This window comes from Sciurus carolinensis, chromosome 16 (assembly GCF_902686445.1).
Source record: "Sciurus carolinensis chromosome 16, mSciCar1.2, whole genome shotgun sequence".
Taxonomy (NCBI): Eukaryota; Metazoa; Chordata; class Mammalia; order Rodentia; family Sciuridae; genus Sciurus; species Sciurus carolinensis.
The window spans coordinates 64,598,453-64,622,334 of record NC_062228.1 but is presented as its reverse complement, the minus strand read 5'-3'; the positions used below and the strand labels follow the sequence as shown (position 1 = coordinate 64,622,334).

The window sequence follows — 23,882 nt, the reverse complement described above, 5'->3', positions numbered from 1 at the left end:
CCTACACACCTGCAACGACGGGCATCTGCTTAAGGACCCCTATTGTCTCTGTAGAGACCTTTCCAGTCCTTAGAAGGATGCCTCTCGTGAACTTAAGAATGTCTCCAAACCGACTGAGGATTCCTTCAGTGTCTGTAGGACTCCCATCCCTCAACACTGATTTGATATTTCAGAGGTATTTTCCAGCCACTATATGTTGAGTCTCCCAGGAATCCACTAGTGCCACTTGGATATTGGGGAAGTACAGATCCTGAAGGGGACTTGGCTACCCTGGCATCATTGACGAGGTGTCACTGTTGGAGCTAAAGCAAATTCCCAGGAATATTGCCCAGGGCCCCCCCCTTGGAGTGGAGCAGGTTCCTATAGATACCTATAGAGACAAGCAGGGTCCCTAGACAGGTCCTTATGCAGACAGCAGGAGTCCTTGTGAGATGTGCAGGTTTTAAATACATTCTGGAGGGTTCCCCACACGCAGGAAGTTTTGTGTGTAGAAGCTGTGTCCTTATGAAGGTTAGGAAAAGGGGAGGGGGCTTTCCCAAACACAGGTGTCCCTTACAGATGAGGACACACACATGCTGTGTGAGGGTTCTTCATGATGAAGGAGACATATTCAAGGTCCCTACACTTGTCCTCACCCCCGGGGCGATTGAGGTGGGTGGAAGGAAGAGAGGAGGTTAATGATCCATCTGTCCCATATTTTGCCGCAGGTTGGTAAGAAAGGGTTAGGGAGAAAATAATGATGATGTGAAGGTGGTGGTGATGAGAGAGTGATGACAGTGACTGCTGCGTTTGGATCTGGAGCGTCGCCAGGGGCTCACATGTTGAGGGACTGGTCCTCAGTGCAGCCATGCTCAGAGGTGGGGCTTTGGGGAAGCAGCTGAATCATGAGGCTCTCACTTCACCAGGGAGTTAATCCACTGATAGCTGAGTGGACTACTGGGAGGAGGTGGAAACTAGGTGGTGGGGCATGTTGAGGGGAAGTAGGTCCCTGGGGGTTCACCTTGGGAGGGTATTTCTTGTTCCTGGCCTGTTTCCTTGCTCTCTCTGCTCCCTGGCTGCCACGGCCTTCCACCATGATGTTCTACCTCACCGCAGGCCCAGAGCAATGGAGCGGACTGACCATGGACTAAACCTTTGAGACCATGAGCCCAAATAAGCTTTTCCTCCTTTAAGATGTTTGTGCCAGATGTTTTGATCACAGCAATGAAGAGTTGACTAACACACTGATGGTGATCATGACATGGTGACAATGTTCATGATGAGGATAATGATGGTGATGGTGATGGTGGTGATGGTAATGGTGGTGGTGATGTTGGTGATGGTGATGATGGTGGTGATGGTAGTGATGGTAATAGTGCCGATGATAGTGGTGATGGTGATAGTGATGGTGATGATGGTGATGGTGATAGTGATGGTGATGATGATGGTGGTGATGGTGATGGTGGTGATGATGGTGATGGTGGTGATGATGGTGATGGTGATAGTGATGGTGATGATGGTGATGGTGATAGTGATGGTGATGATGATGGTGGTGATGGTGATGTTGGTGATGGTGATGATGGTGGTGATGGTGATGATGGTGGTGATGGTGATGTTGGTGATGGTGATGGTGGTGATGATGGTGGTGATGGTGATGGTGGTGATGATGGTGGTGATGGTGATGGTGGTGGTGATGTTGGTGATGGTGATGATGGTGGTGATGGTGATGATGGTAATAGTGCCGATGATAGTGGTGATGGTGATAGTGATGGTGATGATGATGGTGGTGATGGTGATGATGGTAATGGTGATGGTGATGTTGATGGCCATCATGGTCATAATGATGATGATGAGGAGGATATACTGATGGTGGTGGTGAGGATGATGGAGACGGGAGGTGCAGATGCTTGCACATGCACTCATTGTCACTACCTTGGATTTGTTTCCTCAGCCAGCTCCAGCGCTGGCTGGAGTTGTGTTCTTGCCCATCCCAACTAGATGGTTTATACAGGGCTTAGGACTGAAAGAAGATTCTGAGCTGAGCAGCTGGTGGCACCTTAAGTGACCCCAGGCACTTAATTTCCAAAATTGGAGTCTCCATTTTCTCATCTATAAAATGAAAGGAATAAATCTGTTAATTTTTTGTGTGAACTTTTATACATGAGGAGGAGAAGGTAAGATTAGTGTGTTGTTATAAAAGATGCACCTGGGACAAGGTCCTGCATCATGTCTGCTGGCTTTAAACCAGCAGATCTGCTAAGGCAGCAGAATCCCAAGTGCCCTTAGGTGAGCATTAGGGCACAAGAGTACAAGAGTGGGAACAGTCTGAGGTGCTTATGGAGACTGCAGCTCAAGAGCACTCAATGGCTCCCTATTGCCTCTGGCTCCATCGCACCTCAGCTCCATGTCTGTGCAGCCCCATCTCCCCTGCACCAGCCTTCTCCAGATGGATCAAATCAATAGTGGTGGTCTTCCAAGTTGTAGGACCACAAGCAACAGTGAGAAACAATTTTTTTCATGATCTGGAATGTGTGTGTGCATGCATGTGTACACACGCCACATGCCACTCCTCTCCATTCCCCCCAGAAAAAGTTTGGGTTGATTGAATCTCTCTCTCTCTCTCTGCTTCACTCTGGCCCTCTGTCTTTCTCCAACTCTCCATTTCTCTCATGAGTCATCTGGCAAGACTCTAGAGAATTTCTCTAACAATTAATTAATATTGATTAGGCCCAAGGAAGGTATCCCTCCTAAAGCATGGGAGACCTGAAGTGCTGTCTGACCCAATTTTGTTCCCTGTCTGTTTCTCCTGGGGAGGACAAGTGGCTATTCCAGGGTGGTCCTTGGGTGTTTCTAGGTCCGTGACTGAATGCCAATCCCAAACCATCTCAAGTTCCAGAGGTATTAATTTGGGGCTGGAGGACCTGTGAGTCCCTGGTGGGGGTGGCTCAGACCACATGGCTGATGCTCTTCAGCCATATGGCGAGAGGGACCCAGCATCGCCAGATGTTCCAAATTTTCAAGACAGAAATCTGGATATTTTTAAAAGCAAAATCCCTCAGCTTTTAAATGTTAAAACTAATTCAAATACAAAAAATAAACTGTGTGGGCCAAATCAAGCCTGTCTGTGGGTTGGAGCTGGCTGGTCTGTAGCCCTGGTCTAGCCAGACGTTGAGTGGCACCACCATGCAGGGGACAAGCGGAGGAAGAGGAGCCCCTGGTATAGCCGAGAGGCAGCACGGGAGGAGTGGGAGGGGAGCCAGGGAGAAGCAGCAAGGCCTCCCCCTGCAGGAAGGCCTCCCGTCCTGGTCCTGGCATGACCTCCCATGGCTGAAATTCTGGGAGGTTTAGTGGTTCCAGAAAGATGGCCAAGTGCTGGGACTTGAAAACAGACAAAAAGCTCTGCTCGATGCAGTGCAGGATGGGGTAGAGAACTCATTGGTAAATGGGCAAATGTGTAGAGGTACCCCGCCAACTGGGCAGGCGTCGCAGCTGACCAACGGGCCATCTTGACTGGTCTGAGGGAACCCATAAGACCTGTCTGGGCGTGTCTGTGAGATGTTCCCGGAAGAGATCAGACTAAGGATCTCTGACCAGGATGGTGGGCGTCCCGCAGTCTGTTGAGGTCCTGACGGGACAAAAGGCCGAGGAAGGGCGAGTGCCCGCCCTGCACTCTGGTCTTTCCTGTGACATCGTCTTCTCCTTGGCACAGCAGAGCTCCGGTTCTCCAGCCTGGGAGGGCTAGGGCGCTGCGGGCCTGCCCAGGGCCGAGGGTCGGGATGCAGGGTGTTTGACCACATGTGCAGTCATGGGTCACGCTGAGGACAAGCCCCTTCAGCCCTGAGGGACGTGGGTGCTCCGCGTGCCGACTTCGGCTGGAGACCCCAGCAGTGCCACCCGGCCCAGGTCCTAAGGCTGGGGAACCAGGGCTCTGCCGTCCCATGGAGAAGATGGCTGTCCCCGGTGTGCCTGCATTTCTTCTGGTGCAGGTCAGAGGAGGACAGATTGGAATAAGGCAAGCACAGCAAAACAGACGTGGGACCCTGGCCGGACGACCAGGTGTTCACTTCAGCCTCAGACGATTTTCACACTTCAGATTTTTCATGGCAAAACGTTGAGGAGAAAAGGGCAGATCTCATTGGAGCAATAAAATAAACAACACGGTTTTGGATTATAACTCAAATATAAAATCAATATCTGTGCATGCATCATCATAATGATAAACGAGAAAAGCAAGGATCCTGGGAGGAAAGGCAGACCTCTGCCGAAGAACGGCACGTAGTCTAGGCAGACGCTTGCCCTCCCGCAGGGGCTGCTCCCCACACCTCAGGATGGGCCAGGCACAGCCATGCCTTCCAAGGTACAGCCTGCCAAGGGGGCAGAGGAACTGTGCAGGTGAGGAGCCTGGCGCTCAGCAGGCTGGGGCAGGAGAATCGCAAGTTCAAAGTCAGCCTCAGCAATGTAGAGAGACCTGCCTCAAAATATAAAAAGGGCTGGGGAGGTGGCTCTGTGGTCGAGCACCCCTGGGTTCAGTCCCCAGTACCAAAAAAAAAAAAAAAAAAAAAAAACCTGGCAACCTGGCAAGCCTGACAAACACTTCTGCAAACAGGTGACCAAGGTCCAGGTCCTGTCACGACATCATATTGACAAGGTGCAGGCACCTGTGATGTGACCTGGTGACAAGGCCGTCACTCGACCTCCGTGGTCTTCTTCACAAACCTGTAGCCCCATCTAGTCATGAGGAAGGCATCAGGTAGATCCTAATTGAGGGACAGGCCCTAAAATACCTGGCCTGCTCTCAGGAGCCTAAAGAGAGATGAAGGACATTTGTGACATTTTGTTCTGGAAGGGATCCTGGGACAGAAAAGGGATGTTAGGTCAAAGCCAAGGGAAGGCGACTAAAATGTGGACTTCAGTTAGTAACAATGCCAAGCTCTTGTCTCCTTGGCTGTGATGAATGTCCTGTAGTAAGGTAAGATGTGAACGCAGGTGGGCAGGAGTTCTATTATCTTGGCAATGTTTTCTTAAAGTTAAAATTATTGTAATATTAAAATGTTACTTTAAGGGACTAGGGAGTAGCTCAGTTGGTAGAGTGCTTGCCTTGCATGCACAAGGCCCTGGTTCAAACCCCAGCACGTGCGCGCGCACACACACACACACTCACAAATTACTTTTAAAAATCTGAATAAAAGAAGATAAGAGAGTTAAACAAGCAACAAAAAAGACCTGGGCCCCCTGGTGGGAGGGGACACGGCTCTGCTGGTCCCTGCCCTGCCTGGGCCTTGGCAGCCTGAGCCCCTTTCCATGCATGTGCACGTCGGGAGTGTTCCTCCAGACTTTCTTGCCATTTTTGGGTCTTGCGGCTGTTGCAATTTCAAGCAGTCCAGCCTAACTTGTCGTCAAATCGCCCCTCTGTTGTCCAGGTCAAAGCACTTCCCCTACTGTGGAGGAGGCCTGAGCAGAGACCCCAGGGAGGGCTCAGGGTGGAGGTGGCCATTCTCTTGTTGCCCAAAGCTGGGTCCTCATCCCAGATGCCAATCCAATAATGAGGACATGGTTTTGAGAGAAAGGAAAAAGAAGGCTTATCGCTTTGCTAGCAAAGGAGAAGCACAGGGGACTCCTGTCCCGGAGGCTGGGATTCTGCCCGTTAGTGGGAACAGGAGGCTTCTAAAGAGATGACTGGAAGGCGGCATTCTCTGTTGGAGTGTCATTCACTGGTTAACTTGGGAGACAGTCATTTCTGAGATCTTCTGGTGCCTCCCCAGAGTCTGGACGACTTTCCTGTGGTGGGTGTGTGCTCAGGGACAGACACCTCTGCCTGGGATGGGGAAGAAAGGTGATCCTGTTTCCTCGGAGATTAGGGAGTGGGGAGAATGGGAGGAGCAGGGAGAGAGGAAGAGAAAGAAACTGTCCCTTTTAAAACTCAGCTGCAGTGGCAGAGCAGCCAGGGGAGGGGACAGAGGTGTCCCCCACCCTGCTGCTTCCTCCTGGCCACTGCTCCCCCAGGTCACGCCAGGTGGGAATTCCAGGGAAGCCCCCTTTCACTTTTGCTTGGTCCTTCAAGAATTCCCACCTTTTTTAGTTAGTGTCAAACTATGGTTGTGTGTTGCCCTTCCGTCACACCCCCAGGAACAGGCCTGTGGGGGAACCAGCTGGTGTGTGCCTGGTGGCAGTGAGACACAGTGGGTCAGCAGTAGCTCACCGGGCAGCAGGGTGCACCAGTGGATTGGTCTCAGTTCCCCAGTTCTTGTCCCCAGGACCTCAGACCTGACTGTATCGGGTGGACAGAATCTCTAAAGAGGCCATCTAGGTAAGAAGAGGCCACTAGGATGAGCCCTAATCTATTAACTGGAGTCAGAAGAAGTGGTGGCACTCGTCTGTGATCCCAGTGGCTTGAGAGGCTGAGGCAGGAGCATCACAAGTTCAAAGCCAGCCTCAGCAACTTAGTGAGGCCCTGTCTCAAAATAAAACACATAAAGGGCTGGGGATGTGGCTCAGTGGTAGAGCATAGAGCACCCCTGGGTCCAATCCAGGGTTAAAAAGAAGAAGAAGAAGAAGAAGAAGAAGAAGAAGGAGGAGGAGGAGGAGGAGGAGGAGGAGGAGGAGGAGGAGGAGAGGACACAAAGAGGGATGATCTGTGAGGTCACAGGAGGGAGAAGGCCATGTTCGCAAGTCCAGGGGAGAGGGTCAGAAGAAACCGGCCCTGCTGAGGGAGGACGTGCCTCTGGCCTCCAGAACTGGGAGGAAGTGGATTTCCTGAGTTGACTGTGTCCGTGGACTCTGTCCCAGCAGAGGGTGTGGGAAAGAGCCTGTCCTTGGGTTCTGGACCACTTGGGTCACTTTGAGTTGGGGGAAGCTTGCTCTGGATGGGGTGACGTCAGGAAGCAGGAGTAAACCTTACCTGGGGGAGGGCAGAGAGTGTGGGGAGAAGCCTGCGCTAGGCAAAGGCGCAGCGTCACCACTGCCAGGAAGGCGGAGGCCTGGAGCATGGTGGGGCGCACAGTGTTGCTGTCCCAGGAGTGTCCCCGGGGGTTGTTGGTGTCCCGATGGAGACTGTCATGGTGTGGTGGCAAGCCTGTCTGAGCTCCTGCTCTCCTTACTGGGCAGTGAGTTCCCTGCCATGCACCGTGCACATTTCCTCCTGTCCCTCCGGGTCATGTGGCCTTCTGGCTACTCCTGGTGGCTGGAAGTCCTGCAGAGCGGATGGGCATCACTTCCAGGCTTGGCCAAGAGGCCCTCCATCCGCCATCTGCAGGAATGCCTGAATGGCCCCTGTGCAGCGTGCCTGCAGCAGACCCTGGAGCAAGGAGAGAGAAGATGGTCACCCTCTGACCAGCGGGAGTCACCACACCCCTAGAATGGGCAGGGTGCTTCTTGTTCCCAGGGAGATGGGCTCTCCCGTGGCCTACTTGACCCCCTGTGCTCCTGTGTTCCGGGATCTGCCTGGCCTCTGCCCCCTCAGCAGCCCTCTGGGCTATTCTCACCTCCAGGCAACTTCCTCAGCCCAAAGACAGACACTGCTGTGCACCCAGGGCTCCGCAGAGGGCAGCTCAGCCCACGCTGCCCTCAACCCCCCATGTCCCAACCTTGGGGACACAGTCCTTGTGTCTCACCATGCTGAGGCACCAAGATGTTTAAAGTACATCAGGAGACACAGTCATTCAAAAGATGGCTTGTTCCTCATAAGACAAAGGGACAGGCCACCCCATTCGGGGTCCTGGGGAGCCCAGTGGGCAGAACCATCCAGTGGGCAGGAGGGATTGTTTTTTGCAGGAAGGAATGTGTGGGTCAGGTTTAGGATCAGCTAGTTAGAATATTGTCAGTGGCTCTGGGCCACTGGACTGCCTGACACCTGCCCTGGGGTGGGAGGCAGGGGACAGTGACCCAGGGTGAGGGAGTCCAGCAGAGGAAGAGCTGGGGTGTGGATGCGCTGATCTGCGGACAGAAGCCAGGCACAGGACAGCAGCTCTAGAAATTAGCTAGTCCGGAGAGGCGTGGGCCCCAAGAGGCGTGGCTCCCTAGAGGCGTGGCTCCCGGGAGGCGTGGCTCCGGAGAGACCAGGCTCCCGAGAGGGTGGCTCCAAGCAAGAAAAGGGCAAGACACTAAAAAGACCAGGCCCTGGTCAAGGAGGGAGCCAGCTACCTCCCTTCTGCGAATGCAGAGGACTTTCTCTAGGGCAGGGGTGGCCGGCTGAGCAGTGGCCCTGGAGTACCCGGGTCTCAAGCTCCGAGCCTGTGGGTGCCACCTTCTGAGGCAGAGGACTTTGCAGATGTGGGGAGGGAAGGAGTTCAAGGCAGGGACACTGTCTGGGTTACCCCATGGGCCTTAGGTAGAATCTCAAGACCCCATGAGAAGGAGACCTGAGCGCCGAGGAGAATCTCACGAGGATGCTGCAGAGGCTGGGGTGGTGGCTTCCGAGATGGAGGAGGGGCCACATGGCAAGGAGCACGGGCAGCCACAGAGGCTGGAGAAGTCAGGAACTGGCTCCCCGACCTTGGGATTCCAGGAGGGCCAGCCCTGCCCACACCTGGGTCTGAGCTGCAGGAGTCTCATCATGGAGGTCTGGCTTCTAGAACTGTAAGAAAATAAGTAAGTGTGTGTGGCTTGAAGCTGCTGGGCCTGCAGTGTCATGGCGGCACTAGGGAACTGAGACAGCAGGGGTCCTGGACAGGATCCTGAAGGTTTTCCCTCCAAGGGGTCCTCCGTCAGGGGCTGGAGACACTTCGGGGGGCAGGAAGGGTGGGGTTCGGGCTGATACCAAGTGGTGGAAGCCAGGGCTGCTGCCCAGTGCCCTGCAGTCTCCTGTGGCCCTGGCACCGGCTGCAGCGTGCTCCCGCCCCAGGCCAGCAGGCTGAGGAAGCCTGCTCTAGGTGAGGCCCTGGCTCCCCATTCTTGGCCTCTGGTCTGCATGTTCTCCACTTGTTCCCTGATGTCCACCCTTCTGGATGCTGCTGTGCGGCATGGGCAGCAAAGGGCTCCCACAGGACCACCCACCAGCAGGACAGTGGAGGGAAGAGGGTCCGGAAAGTGTTCTGAGGACTGTCTTTCAGCTTGCAGATGGCCAGTCATCTTCTGGTCTTGTCCTCACAATGTGGGGAAAGAGGAAGGGGGAGGGGGAGAAGGGGAGAGGGAGAGACAGCTCCCAGGTGTCTCTTCCTCTTAGGACACTAATGCCATCACAGGGCCACCCTCCTGACCTCATCTAAACTGAATCGTCTCTGAGGGGCCCAGCTGTAAATGCTAGGGCTTCAAAATATAAGTTTCGGGGTGGGGCCCATGCAGCAGCCTGCCAGGGGGAAGGGGAGGGCACACTGTTCCCGAAACTGATCTCAGAGAATCCCACCCTCTTGCTACTCTCACCCCAGGCAGATGAGGGGTGAAGGTGCCCTTCAGCTGCTGTGTGATGAGTTCCATGGGGAGTGTCCAGTGTCTTCAGAGTGGCTGGATGGTCAGCGCCCACCAATTTTAGCTGGGGACCTCAGCCTCAACACAGGGGCAAGGAGAAGGCCCCTCCCACAGTGCTTTGCTCCTGCTGGCCCTGAGCCCCTGCCACCACACAGCTCTGCAGCCTCTGCCACCTCTGTATGAGGGCGGGGCTTTGATTTTCCTTTTTCAGTGGGAATTGAGCCCAGGGGTGCCCTACCACTGCGCTGCGTCCTCAGCCCTTTGAATGTTTTATTTTGAGGCAGGGTCTCACTAAATTGCTGAGGCTGGCTTCCAATCTGCAATCCTCCTGCCTCAGCTGAGTCGCTGGGATTAAGGGTGTGCACCACTATGCCTCACTAAAATACCTATAAGACTTATCACTTAAACAACCCCCACCCCCGCCATACTAAGCATTTAACCTAAGGGGGCTTTGCCACTGAGCCACATCCTTTTTATGTTTTATTTTGAAACAGGGTCTCACTGAGTTGCTTAGGGTCTTGCTAAATTGCTGAGGCTGCTTTCAACTTGTGATCCTCCTGCCTCAGTCTCCCCAGTCACTGGGTTTATAGGCGTGTGCCACCATGCTCAGCTACTTTAACCATTTTTGAGGGTACAGTTCTGTAATGGGTTCACTTGATGCTTTGACTATATCCCTTGTCACTTTGAACTTTACATGTTTTTTTTTTTCCCAACTTATTCCCTGATCTCTTCTTTTCCCTAAACTTCTCCTCCCTGATCTTCTTTTCCCTGATTTTCCCCTTCCTGATCTCTCTGTAGTCTCATTTCCTCTGAATCACTTCTGTAAAAGCCTTATAAAAGTTCCTGCTGATGGGCAGCATCACGGACTTTGGGGCAGGAGTGCCCTGTGTTTCTCCTTTGCTAGCAAAGCGATAAACCGTCTTTTTCCTTTTACTCAAAACCGTGTCCTCGTTGCTGGATTGGCATGGGGACGAGGACCAAGCTTTCAGTTACAGTTCTGCGGCATCAGGTGCCTTCAAGTTTCTGGGCAGCCCCCATGAACATCAATTTCCACAACTCTTCATTTTGCAAAACTAAAACTCTGCAGCCGTTAAACAACTCCCATCCCTCCCGCTGGCTCCCGCCATTCCACTTTCTGGCTCTGAATTTGCCCATTCTGGGAGCTTCGTGTGAGTGGAATCCTATATCATCTGTCCATCTGTTCTAACGGTGGTCCACTTTATGCTTTGAAAATGGCGTTTCTTACTCTGGGGACACGTTTTTTTCTCTTCCTCTCTTCCTGCTCCTCCCTAATCTCTCCCCCTCCCTAACTTCAGGGGAAAGAGGATCACCTTTCTTCCCCATCTTAGATAGAGTTATCTGTCCTGAGCACACACCCACCACAGGAAGGAAGTCATCCAGACTGTGGGGAGCGCACCAGAAGATCTCAGAAATGATGGTCTCCCAAATTAACCAGTGAATCACACTCCAACAGCGAACGAGTGGAATGGAGCCTTTCAGTCACCTCTTCAGAAGCCCTCTCTCCCTGCTGATGGGCAGAATCCCAGCCCTCGGGACAGGAGTCCCCTGTGTTTCTCCTTTGCTAGCAAAGGAGTAACCTTCTTTTTCCTTTTTCTCAAAACCATGTCCTCGTTACTGGATGGACACTGGGGACCAGGACCGAGCTTTCCATAACACTGTGACTGGCTCATCTCAGCACAGTTCCTGAAGGGTCACCTGCTCAGGAGCTCCTTCTCCTTAAAGGCTGAGAAGCGCTCCTTCATGTGGCTGGACCGCACTGTGTCCATCACTTGCTTATGGACACTGGGTGCTTCCTTCCAAGTGACCCTGAAGGCACTGCCGTGGACCCCAGTGCAGACCCCTCTTTGGGGCCCTGCTTTCCATTATTCTGGGCACGTGCCCAGAAGTGGAAGTGCTCAGACTGCTTGCTTTGTGTTTGCAGTTTTTACTTTCTCATTTTAACCTTCTGGCTTTTTAGATTCACCGAGTTGGTACAGAGAGCTCCTGGGTGCCCTTCACCCACCTTTTCCCGGGGTTCAAGCCAGGGGTTGTTGGGCGGAACCAATGAGGCGGCACCTGGACATGCCTGCTTGGTTTCCCCAGGTTTTCCTCTGATGCTGCTTCTCCATCCCAGGGTCCCACAGGCCCCCTAGTGGCCTCAGGGTTGGGTATTTCCCAACCTTTCAGGGTATTTCCTCTGTCTTCTCTCTTCTGACGCTTGTGCAGGATGTTGGCAGGCACTTGGTGGAGCTGCCTGGGTTGGGTTTGTGTGCTGCCTCCTGTGATCAGGTGGGACTGTGTCTGTGGGGAGGACTGCGGGGAGACACGAGCCCGTCTCACGACTCCGGCTGCTTTTCCTTTGATGTTTTTGCTTCACTTGCTCATGGTGGTGGTGTGGGGGGCAGCATTATCTGTGTGACTGCACACATGGCAAGCTCTGGTGGGATGCCTGAGGGGCGCTGAGGAAGTGTAAGAGGGACCCATTTTGTTTGGAATGATCAGGGGACGTGTTTTTGAAGAAGTGGTGGAGATGGCACGTAAAGGGTGAGAACGAGTCAAGGCCAGCGAGGCCCAGGCAGACATAACAGCATTGCAAAGGCCCTGGGGTTGGGACCAGCCTCGGGTTGGAGGGGTCCAGAGACAGCATGTGGGGCATGGTGGCTGGAGAGAGCCTGGGAGCAGGTGTCCTAAAGGATGAAGCTGGTGAGGCAGGCAGTGCCAGCTCTGCAGGATCCTAAAGCCCAGGGGAGGAGCCTGGAGTTTATTTTCAGGCAACAGAAGCTGTTGAGGAGCTTCAAACCCTGCAGTGAGGCTGTGAGTGGAGCATGGCAGGAAACATGTGCCCCCGTGCTGCAGAGGCGTCTGGCTCCAGCAGGTGAGATAAAAATGGAACTGCCACCTTCAGAGCAGGACGGGCACCTGTGGATGTGCCACCGACCAAGATGAAGCAGTGGAACCTCAAGCCCTTCCATCACCTCTGAGCAGCGCCTGGGAGCCTCACGGGCTGTCGGGAAAAGGAGCATCCAGGCATCTTAAGTCTCATTTATCTTTCTTTCTTTTTTTTTTTTTTTTTGCGGTACTGAGGATCGAACTAAGGCCTTGTGCTTGCAAGGCAAGAACTCTACCAGCTGAGCTATCTCCCAAGTCTTAAGTCTCATTTTCTGTCTGTCTTTCTTCTTTCTTGCTCTCGATTTCACACTGGCTGAAGAGTGCAATGAAGTCCTTTATTTATTTATTCATTTTTAAATCCATGCTTAGAAACCTGGACAGAAGGAAGCAGCAAGATCAGAGCTAGTTTGTGGAGGGAGGGGCAGGAACCCTGAGCCCACAACACGATCCTTCCCCTGCAGGGACATTTTTGCAAGCGCGGACCCCATGCTAGCCAGCCAGCCTGGGTTCCCATTTTAGATCTGTCCTCTGCTTGGAATATCCACCTCCAAAAATGTGGGTCACAGTCCCTACCTCCTAGGAGGTCTGAATTAAGAGGTGGTTCCTGGGAAGGGGCGTGGGTGGTTAGGGGTGGTCAGAGCTGGAGCTGTTACACCGACACTATTCATCATTTAAAAGTGAAAATTCAATGACAGTACCGCCCCAGCCCTGTGCCTGGCCACCTCTACCTCTCCCAAAGCATTCGGTCACCCCAGAAGAATCCGTGCCCTGGAGCAGCTGCCCCGGCCCGCCGGCCCCGCCTGGAAGTATTATTCTGCTTTCTGCACCTGCGGATAGGCTTCCTCTGGGCATTTCTTTTTGGGGATCGTGGCCCTTGGTGTCTGCCTCCTTCCGCGGAGCAGGATGCTCCCGAGGCTCCTCCGTCTGCAGCCGACTCCTCTCGCGCTGGGAGGTGATCCAGCGCAGGGGCGAACCACGATTCATCACTTGTCTTCTTAAGACCTTAAGACCGTGGCCACACTGCTGCTGCTTGCATCGCTCCACCTGCCCCTGTTTCTGAGGAGGGACGTCCCGACAGGGGAGTGGGTGTGCCCGGGCGCGGTGGGGTGCCAGCCTGGCCCCGCCCAGCGAAGCGACTGCGTGCTGGCACAGCCCACTGCTCGGGCTTCAGTTTCCTTAGCAGTAAACGAGCCTGTGATTCGCTTTGTAAAGTTGTTTTTAAATTTAAAAAATGTTCATGGAGGTAAACTATTTGTAACATAGAACTTGCCGTTGTCACCCGTTCCAAGTGTCCAGCGCGTGAACGTCGTGTCCATTCACTCTGTTGCGCAGCCCTTGCCCCGCCCATTTCCTGAAACTTAACCTCACGTCCATCAACCGCCCATTCCCACCCCTCTCCAGTCATCGCAACCGCTGTTTTAGTGTCCACGAATTGACTCCTCTGGGTTACATTTTATCTGGCACCCTTTACCCCGGCATCTCATGGACTTCTCCCCAGTGGGAGGAAAAGGAATGGTTACCATGTATCCAAGGCTGCTTTGTACCCAGCTCCCTTGGCATACATTTTATCCAGTAAGAATCAGTCTGGCACTGTTACAGCTCCGCTTTCCAGGCAAGAAATCAGAGGTCCAGCAGCTAGCAGGGTCCAGTGCATTGTAGGTGGTGACCTGGCTCCAGAGAACTTTTCCCTCCACCTTAGAAGGAGTGTTTCTTGGGCCCCTGCCAGGTGTCAGGCTCTATTGTAAACATCAGTGATGGATTAGCCCTCTTGACCTTCACCCCTGGCCTGTGAATTACACTGTCCTTGTTGCAGTTCTGTGACCAAGAGAGAAATACAGAGAAGGTGGGCCAGTTGGTCAAGATCACACAGCCAATGGTCAGCAGAACTGGGATCTGAGAGCAGGATCGGTGGCCCCACAGCCAAAATCTGTCCCTCCCAACTCCACATGGGGCTGGAGGACCCCTTCAAACAACCCCCAGCAGATGCACAGCTGAACAAAATGCAACCTGTCCCTCTGATGGAAAAAGTCACTCAGTTGCATAATGGAATGAAGGATTGACCCACTGAATGTGCTAAATACCATGGAATCGGACACTTTGAAGTGGTCAGTGTTTAGTTTTATGTTTTGCAGATTTTACCTCAACCACACAAAAACCAAAGAAGAGCAACAGCAACAAACAACAGCCCAGCCCCACTGGATGTGGACTTTGTATCCAGAAAGCCAAGGTTTAAGTCCCCCTAATGAGCCAGCAGGTCTGCTCCTCGGCCTGTGCCCAAGGGAGATGCAAACATATTCACACAAAGCCTTGTGGAAGGATGGGCACAGCAGATTAGCTCCTGAGAGCCCCAAACCACCAGCAGCCCAGGTGTCTGTCAGCAGTGGGTAGACAGACAGACTGCAGTCCTTCCGCACACGGGATCCCATGTAGGGGAAAGAGGAATGGACTTCTGTGCTCAAGCAGCAGGGACAACCTCAGATGTTCTGAGTGCATTGCAGGGTACCAGAAAGCAGGGTTCCCGCTCAGCTCTTGATTCTGGCTGCATGAAGTTCCAGAACAGTCCCAATTAATTCATAATGGAAAAAACCCCAAGAGCGTCTGCCCCGTGGAGAGAAGGACCAGGATTTGAGGAGCAAGGGCATGTGAGAGCTTGCTGCTGGGATGATGCCCAATTCTGTCTTGATGGGGTTTATTTAGGTCTACAATGGTCTCAACACAGCAAATGGCATATTTCAGAGTCGTGAATTTCATTATATGCCAACTTTTTTTTTTTTTTTTTCATACCAGGGATTGAACCCAGGGGCACTCAACCACTGAGTCACATCCCCAGCCCTTTTTTGCATTTTATTTAGAGACAGGGTCTCAGTAAGTTGCTTAGGGCCTTGCTAAGTTGCTGAGGCTGGCTTTGAACTGGTGATCCTGCTGTAGCTGGGATTGCAGGCGTGCACCACTGCACTTGGTTATATGTCAATCTTAACATCTTAACATGAAGAAGAAAAAGTCCTAAACGGAAGTTGCTGTTGCTGAAGTCCTAGGGGAAGCAGGCTGCTGTCTGCACCACAGAGACCCCAGGTGGACTGAGGGACAGGTGGGGGAGGGAGGGACATGGACAGCACACTCAGGGGGACATCAGGGTGGAACCCAGGCGGTGTTCATGGGAAGGTCCTATAGGGTTCTTTCAGCTCTTCCTCATGATTGAAAAGCTTGCATAAGGAAACGTCAGAGGAAAGCTGAGCCCTTAGCCACCTCCTCACCCAAAGCTTTGTCATCTCTTTCAGTTAAAAAAAAAAAAAAAAATCTGTGGGCACCTGGCAGGAATGAGTGGGAAGGTGGTTTTATTTAAGGCATCACCTTGGCAGCCAGCGCGGGGGCAGAGCACGGTTGCCATCTTGGGCTCTGTGCAGGGGAACCCTTTAGCTATTTGGAAAGAGGTTCCTATCATGGTGGAAATCTGGTTTGGCTTCCTTGTATGGAAGCCAAGGTGCTGGCGGTCCCCACCCTTTGCTGTAGAGTGGGCCAGGTCTTGGGTGCTCCTGGTCACGTGGTCCCTGGGGGGCTTCTCTGGGGGAGGTTAGGCAGAGACACAGGGAGTGGTGCTGTGGCCAGCAGCCTTACCGACCGGTGGCCCGGCTGGCCTGAACTTGGCTCCTTGCCCTCTGCCTCACCTCTGGTGACTCCTGCTCCTTCTCAGAGTTTGATTTTCCAGCCTCCTCTTAGTTTTCATGAGCTGCCAATGACTTTGAGATCAATCCCTTTCCTGCCATAACCAGCCAGTCATTTTTAAAACTGGTATCTGTCATTTTTAAAAGCAGATTTTTTTTCCTGTGGTACTGGCGGTTGACACCGGGGTTCAACACAGGGTCCCTCTACCACAGAGCTGTATCCCCAGCCCTTTTTATTTTTGATTTTGAAATGGGGATCTTGCCAAGTCTCCCAAGCTGGCCTTGAACTTGCCATCCTCCTGCCTCAGCCTCTGGGTGCGTGGGCCCACGGGTGCCTGCCACCGCCCCGGCCCAAACGGCCGCATGGAGATGTCCTTGCATGTCGTGCAGGTCATGCGTCGAAAGCAGACGCTCGGCACTCTTGGCATGTGTGCGGAGTTGACGGCAACAGGCTGAGCGTGGGCTCCTCAGCGGAGGAGGAGCCGGCAAGCCCCGCCCAGTCCCCCCGCCGTCCCCGCCCGGGCAGCCCCTTCTCTGCTTTCCGTCTCTGTATTTGCCCATGCCCCGCCATGCTTAGTGTCCTTGGATGACACCTGCCACCCTCTTCACCACCCCGCGGCTGGCCTCCTCCTTCCAGGCCATCCTGCGGGAGCCGCCTCCGTGGGGTCAGGTGGCACACGTCTCTAGGTGTGGCTTCCGGCCCATAATGCGAGGTCCTCCAGGCCCACCCCTGTTGGCACCAGTGAGAAAACTGCCTCCTCAGGGCTGAATAGTGTCCCCCTGTGCCCACCAGTCTCCCCTGCTCTGTGGTTGGAGGCCGGGCTGACTCCCTTTCCTGGCGGGTGACAGTGCTTCGCGGCCGCCGGGCGTGGCTTCTCCACTGGCCGGTTCCGTTCCTTGCGGGTGTGTGCCCTGCAGGGGGGCTGCTGAGGGTGAGGGGTTGTCCCCGGGTGTCAGCAGGTCGTGGGGTGCAACTGGGTTTCAGCAAACCTGCATCAGGCCCGACGGGTGCTGAGGCAGACGCTATGTGACCTTCTTGACCGTCTGGAGGGGCCTGGTGGCAGCTCCTCCTCCCCTCCATCCCCGCCCTTCCCTGCAGTCTTACATCGCCGTCTCTGCCGGGTGAGCGCCTTGCGGGGTCTCAGTGGGGGGAACCCTGGTCTGCAATGCCACCCTGCACCCCGCTGCCCTGCCACGGGGCCCAGCGAACCCGGTGTTCACGGGTAACATCCCACCGCCCCCCTCTGCCAGCCTGAGTAGGACTCTGGGGACAGAAGACTGCGCAGCATGACACCGAGCAGAACTCCAAGACGGAGCCCCGGGTGCCCTGGACCCTGAGGTCGTGGTGTCCCAGTGTGACCTCGAGTCCTAACACGTGTGCTGCCCCGCTGGGGACGCCCGCGGGAGGCCGGAGGGGACAGGGGCATGGACGTCGCTGCGCCTGGCTCTGGTTTTGCCGAGAACCACAAAACTGCTCTTTAAAAGTCTGTTGGAAAGTTTCCCCAACCCAGCAGTAGGGACGTTTCAGGCTGGTGACTCTGAGTAGGGGCTGTCCTGGGCACTGTGACCCTCCAGGGGCCATGTCTGGGTTGTGACAATCACAGACCTCTTGAGACACGGGCTGCTGTGTTTGCGGGAACCCTCTGTCGTCTCTGCTAACTCTGCAGCTGCACAGTAATTGCCTGGTGGATTCCAGGGACTCTGCTGCAGTTTCCCGCTGGTTCCGGGAGTCCTGCTCCGGTAGCCAGCTGCACCGCCCCTCCTGGGCTGAGTCCAGGGACTGCACAACTGCAGCCAGTTCCCAGAGGCCTGCCCTCATGGTCCGACCTGGCGTGGAAGCCCAACCACAATCGCCCGGCTGGCTCATTGGATCTATTGAGCGGAGTGCTGGTGAGCCCCGGGTTTCAGCCCCTCTTCTGGGAACCAGGGGGGTAGGTAGAACTCTGCCCCTACCTGTCCTTGAGGAACTTGCAGGTGAAGCGAGGAGAGGAAGGAAGTTAAGATATCGAGTCACCAGTGACGTGAGAACAGCCTGGCATGAGGGGAGGAGCACAGAGGAGGGCCAGCAGGGCCTCCGCGTGCGGCTGTGTGGTCACCGTCTCATAGACTGCGAGGAGCCTGGGAATCTCTAGGACAGCATTCAGAGGTCACTCAGGTGCAGGTCCAAAGCAGGAGCAGGGATGCCAGCCTCTGTGGAGAAGGGAGAAGGACTGGGGCTCATGGATGGGTCTCCTGTTAGGAGAAGCATCTCCACTTTCTTTTTCCTTCCTTTGGTACAGGAGATTGAACCCAGAGACACTACTCTATCACTGAGCAATACATCCCCAGCCCTTTTTATTTTTTTTATTTTAAGGCAGAATCTCCTAACTTGCTGAGGCTGGCCTCAAACTTGCAATCCTCCTGCCTCAGCCTCCTGAGCCTCTTGGATTACAGGGGTGCCACACCGTGCCTGGCCACAGCTCAGCTTTCTAAGGGAATTCCAGGAGATGGTATCACTGAAGCCATGTTTGCTTGAGGCCATTCCTGTCTCTTCCCATCTCATCCAGGGTAACCTCAGTGACATACAAGGCCCACATGTTCTGGGGTCCCCAGTCCTCCCCTCTCCCTGCCCCTTGCTCTGCGCCAGTCACTACTCTGTTCTGCAGAACTCACACCCTCTGGGTCCCCTGGACCACCATGCCACGCTCTCATCTTTCTAAAGCACTTGTTACTTTCTGGTGCACTGGGGTCCTCCGCCCTGGGGGACACACTCCAAGATTCCTAGTGGGTGCCTGAGGCCACAGGAGTACCGAGCCCTGTGTGAGCTCTGTTCTCTCATGCGCACAAACCAAGGCTAAGGTTCCACTGATAAACTGGGCACAGAGACCTAACAGTAACTAACAAGACAGGACAATCCTAGGAACGTGCTGTAATAAGAGCTCGTGAACGTGCTCTCTCTCCCTCAAGCCATCTTCTGGTGTTGCACTGGACACAGCAGGACAGCCTGGGATGTCATCACCCCCTGCAGAAGGGTGCGTCTTTGGAACCTGGGACTCGCTCATTTCTGGAATTGCCCACATGCACTTTCCTGCTGTGGTGGAGGGTGGATAAGCGAGGCTGGGGCAGCGAGGCCATGGGTGGAGGCTGCGGTCTGCCTCTCTGCAAGAGCACATGCTCACCAAGAGGAGGGACACCCCGATTTTGTATACCGGAAGATCTCAAGAACCTTGAAACTGTTTGGCACACAGTAGAGAGCCAACAAGTACTTTTTTATTAGTTCATTTTTCTTGTACATAATGTTGGGGTGCATTTGACATGATCATATAAGCAGGGAACGTCATCCACTCTAATTCAGTCCTCAGTGCTTCCTCCTTCCCTCCCCTCCTCCCTCCCCTGCTCCCATTCCTCTACTCTACTGACCTTTCTTCTATTTATTTATAGTGTTTTAGCAAGTTAGTGCCTTGTGGATATACAGGAAGGTGAGGTTCTCTGTGGCATAGCCATATGTGTGTACAGGCAAGTTCAGATCAACTCCATGGTCCTCCCTTTCCCCGTCCCTCCTCCTCCCCTCAATCCCGTTCCCGACTCCACTGATCTTGCTTCTAACTTATCAAGACTCAATAAGATTTTCTTCATCTTGGCATCCTTTGCTATAAAGAGCTCTAACGTCAACTTTGATCATATATATATATATATATATATATATATATATATATATAATCATCTTGATTTGATAGTTGTTATCCTAGTAGCCAACATTGTGCCTCAACCCATTTAATGGTATTTCTGCTAATGTTTTAAAGTATTAAATAAAATCGTTCTATTTTTGCTTTCCTAACAAGTACTTTTTGAATGAAAAAAATTGTCAGATGAAAAAAAAAATCAACTTAAAAAGGGTATTTCTGAACTGTGGCCACAAGAGGGCGCCCAAGATACACGTCAAGCTCTGGCGATCTCGCGGGAGACCCTGGACCTCACCTCTCTCCTCCTAGGGCCTCCCTGCCTCATCTGGAGTACCCAGAAGAAAGTGCCTGAGATGGGTCACCCTGAGAGGCGAAGGAGGCAGCGCCTGCGCTCACCTCTATGTAGACGTTAAAAAGCGTAGAATTCCTAGAAACAGTGGAATTCCTAGAATCAGGGTTGAGGAGGGAAAAGTAGGTCGAAGACACAAAGTTACAAGCAAGTGGCAGGAAGAAGCTGGAAGAGCTGGAGCCCCGCGTAGTTGGCGCCGCGTGTATTCAGGGCTTTGATGAGCCAGTCACCATGCTGACCTGTGGGGGCGGGGGATGGATAATGCGAGAGGGGGGACATGTTAATCAGATCCACTGCTGTAACCATTTATACCCCTCCCCACAACGAAAGTTCTTTTTAGAAACCTCTGTAGGGCTGGGGCTGGGGCTCAGAGGTAGACCGCCTGCCCAGCACCTGTGCAGCACTGGGTTCGATCCTCAGCACCACACAAAATAAAAAAAAGGTATTGTGTCCATCTACAACTAAAAAAAAAATTAAAAAAGATTAGATCATTATTAAATAACTACGCTGTACACCTGAAATATATACAGTAAGAAAGTTAATAAAGATGACTGCGTATGTCCAAACTCACCAACCGGTGTACATTAGACATGCAGTCCTTTGGCATCAACTGTACCTCAGTGAACTTAAAAAAAAAAAATAAGGACGGGGCAGGAGCTGTAGCTCAGTGGTAGAGCACTAGTCTCGCACTGGGTTCCATCCTCAGCACTACTTAAAAAAATAAAAGCTGTAAAAACTGCAACTTATTGTAAAAGTCATTAGGCTCGAAACAATACATCGGACGAGTCCTTAGGCTAGCATAGAAATCTGAGAAAGAAAAGTCAGATGCCCATAGGTCCGCTAAGTGGGAAAGGGAGTCTCCTTGGCGCCGGCTTGTGGAATCATTTTTTAGGACAACTAAGTGGCAATTCTGGAAGGGACCTGGCCCTGCAGAGAGCGGGGAGGGGGGCGGGGAGGATGTGCGCGCTGGAGGCAGCAGGTGAGGCCCGCTGGACAGGAAGGAGGCTGCGCAGACCAGGGGGAACCCGGGAGTGGGCTCTGTGCTAAATGACCGGGGACACTTCCGCTGTAAGCCTCTGGCCACGCTGGGGAGAAGGGCCTCCGCGAGGTCAAGACGCTGGAGACGGCAAGCAGCAGGGGCGGAGGAGGGGAACAGCCCCAGGTCTGCGGCTGAGGGCTGAGGGCTGGGTGGAGGGAAGAACCGCCCCGGGGCGGGGAACGGGCGGAGTCTGTGACCGCCCTTCTCTCAGCGGGAAGCTGGGTCGCTCTCTTCCCTCCACTTGCTAAAAATGCGGTTGGTTCTGAATGACACTCCACTCTGCCTCCTCTCTCTGTCTCTCTGCTTTTCATCTGTTTCCACAAGCTTCAGGCTCAGCCCCTAATTTCCATATTTCATGTTTCCTTCATACATACGAAGTGTGCATGAGACTCTGGAAACTTCCCTCCAATGACCTTTGCTGCATCCAGCGAGTTTCTGTATGAACCTCTCTCTGTTCATGTTTTCTCAGTACCCTGTGCTAAGGAGCAGCTCCCTCTCAGCTCATTTTTAAGTATTTCGTAACTGAGTATTTGTAACTTCTGCATTTTTCAGACTTTGTAACTCAAAAGCTATGCTGACATTTTCTTTTTTAGTTTTGAAATGTGTTTTCAATCTTCTCGTTTTTTGGTCTCTAATATAATTTTTATAGCCAGATGGTGATTATGGTTTGTATTATACTAACTACAATATTCTGAGACCTCCTTAGTGGATTTTGGTAGGTGGTGGGTTTTTGTAGAGGTCTCACGCGTTCTAGGAAAGACTGTGGCTTTCCTATATGGGTCTGTGTTTGTCAGAGTCCTAAGTCGGGCTCTTCCCGATTGCTTTTAACCTGTTAATTTTGAATAATCACAGCTCACTGAGTTAGGTACTGTTACTTTTATTTTTTTAGCAAAATTATTTTTGGTTCATCCAGGTTTTTTGAATTTTAATTAATTGATTTACTTTTTTGTACTGGGGATTGAACCCAGGAGCGCTTTACCACTGGGCCCCATCCCCAGACCTTTTTGTTTTAAGACAGGTTCTCACTAAGTTGCTTTGAGCCTCGCTAAATTGCAGGGGCTAGCCTTGAACCTGTAATCCTCCTGCCTCAGCCTCCAGAGCCCCTGGGATTACAGGTGTGTGCCATCGTGCCTGTTTTTAAAATCCTTAACACTTTTAACGGATGCATAAAAATTGAGCGTGTTTATGGGAAGCCAGATGGCTCCGCAGATGCTTGTGGCACTAGTTCACATCCGTGAGAGCGTGTCATTTCATCCAAAATCCTTCCTGCTCGCTGTCTGCATACGTGGGCCTTACGGTCATCTACAGTCCCTCTGCTGTACAGTAGCACCCCAGGGCTTCCTGCTCTTTCCACCCATAACTGCCCCCAGCCTCCCCAGCCTCCCTCTTGCCCTCCCCAGCCTCGGCCACCGCGTTCCACTCCTGATTGGATTCCGGGAGCGAGGGCCTGTGGTTCTTGTCCTCTGCACCTGGCTGGCTTCCCTTAACCACACCAGGCCTGTGCCTGCTGTCCGGGACTGTGCTCCTGCAGGGTGGAGGGCCATTCCCGGTACCCGTTTGCCTGGCCCTGTCCTTGGAGGGTGCACCCTGATGCCGTTTCCACTCCCAGCTGCCGTGCGAGCGCGGGCGTAGGGGACCCACTGATTCCAGTTCCTTTGGATGGACGCCCAGTATGGCGGTGCCGTGTGGGTTCTATTTTTACGTTTTTGAGGAGGATCCATGCTGTTTTTCCTAATGTCTGTCTCCGTGTACTTTCCCGCCGAAGGTGCCAGGTGCCTGTTCTCCACAGCCTATTGGCACATCTCCGTCCCTTCGCCAGAGCCACACTGACTGGAGCGAGAAGACAGCTCATCTCGGCCTCGATTTTCTTTTCCCTGGTGATAGTCATGCTGAGAATTTCTTCTTGTACCCCACGGTCAGTCATTTGCATGTACCCCACGGTCATTTGCCTGTACCCCGTGGTCATTTGCAGGTACCCCACGATCATTTGCATGTACCCCACGGTCCTTTGCATGTACCCTGCAGTCATTTGCATGTACCCCATGGTCCTTTGCATGTACCCCGCAGTCATTTGCATGTACCCCATGGTCCTTTGCATGTACCCTGCAGTCATTTGCATGTACCCCATGGTCCTTTGCAGTACCCCGTGGTCATTTGCATGTACCCCGCGGTCATTTGCATGTATCCCACGGTCATTTGCATGTCCTCTTTGGAAAAGTCCACATTTAGATCTGGTGCCCGTGTCTGATGGGGCCACTGGGGGCTTTGGGCTGTGGAGCGGAGTTCCGGGGTGTTCCCGTCTGATGTTCGTAAATGTTTCCTCGTGTCCTATGGTTGTCTCTTCTGCTTTTTCTGTTTCACAGAAGAAGTAGAGGTGCCCCCAGGTCAGTGACCTTGGCCTAAAGTCACAGAGCTTACCCGGGTACGGCTGGGCCTCCGCTCTAGGAGTCTGAGCTCCGACTCAGTGACCAGGCCCTGGTTCACACCTCCCGCGTGCCACCTGTGTCTGTGCGCAGTTGGTTCAGGGACACCAACTGAACCTGTGCTGTGTGCCGGGGCCAGTGCTGGCAGGTGCAGCAGGAAACACTTCAGAAATCACCTGTGGCCTCACAGGGAGCAGGCCGTCTCTGTGGGGGACACAGATGGCAAAGACGTCCCCGTCCAGTCAGTGGACTGTGTCCAAGGTCGTGCTACCCACTGCAGGAGGGAGCCCGTCACTCTGCCTGGGAGGGGACCCTGCGGGGCCGAGGGGGAGGGAGCTGTGCACATCCCTGGCAGGCGCACCCCAGGCAGAGGGAACCGTGAGGCACAGGTCCCAAGGGGGACATGGGCCAGCAGGCTCTGGACACACCACCCAGGGAGACAGGTGGTTGCACCAGAGTCGGCGGGGGGGGGGGGGG

General features: G+C 53.4%; 1 protein-coding gene across 1 annotated transcript in view; it reads right to left on the bottom strand.

The window, feature by feature from the left end:
* LOC124966905 (leukocyte immunoglobulin-like receptor subfamily A member 6) overlaps positions 1-23,882 on the bottom strand; it is a 193,721-nt gene that overhangs the window by 75,533 nt on the left and 94,306 nt on the right. The window lies entirely within an intron of this gene.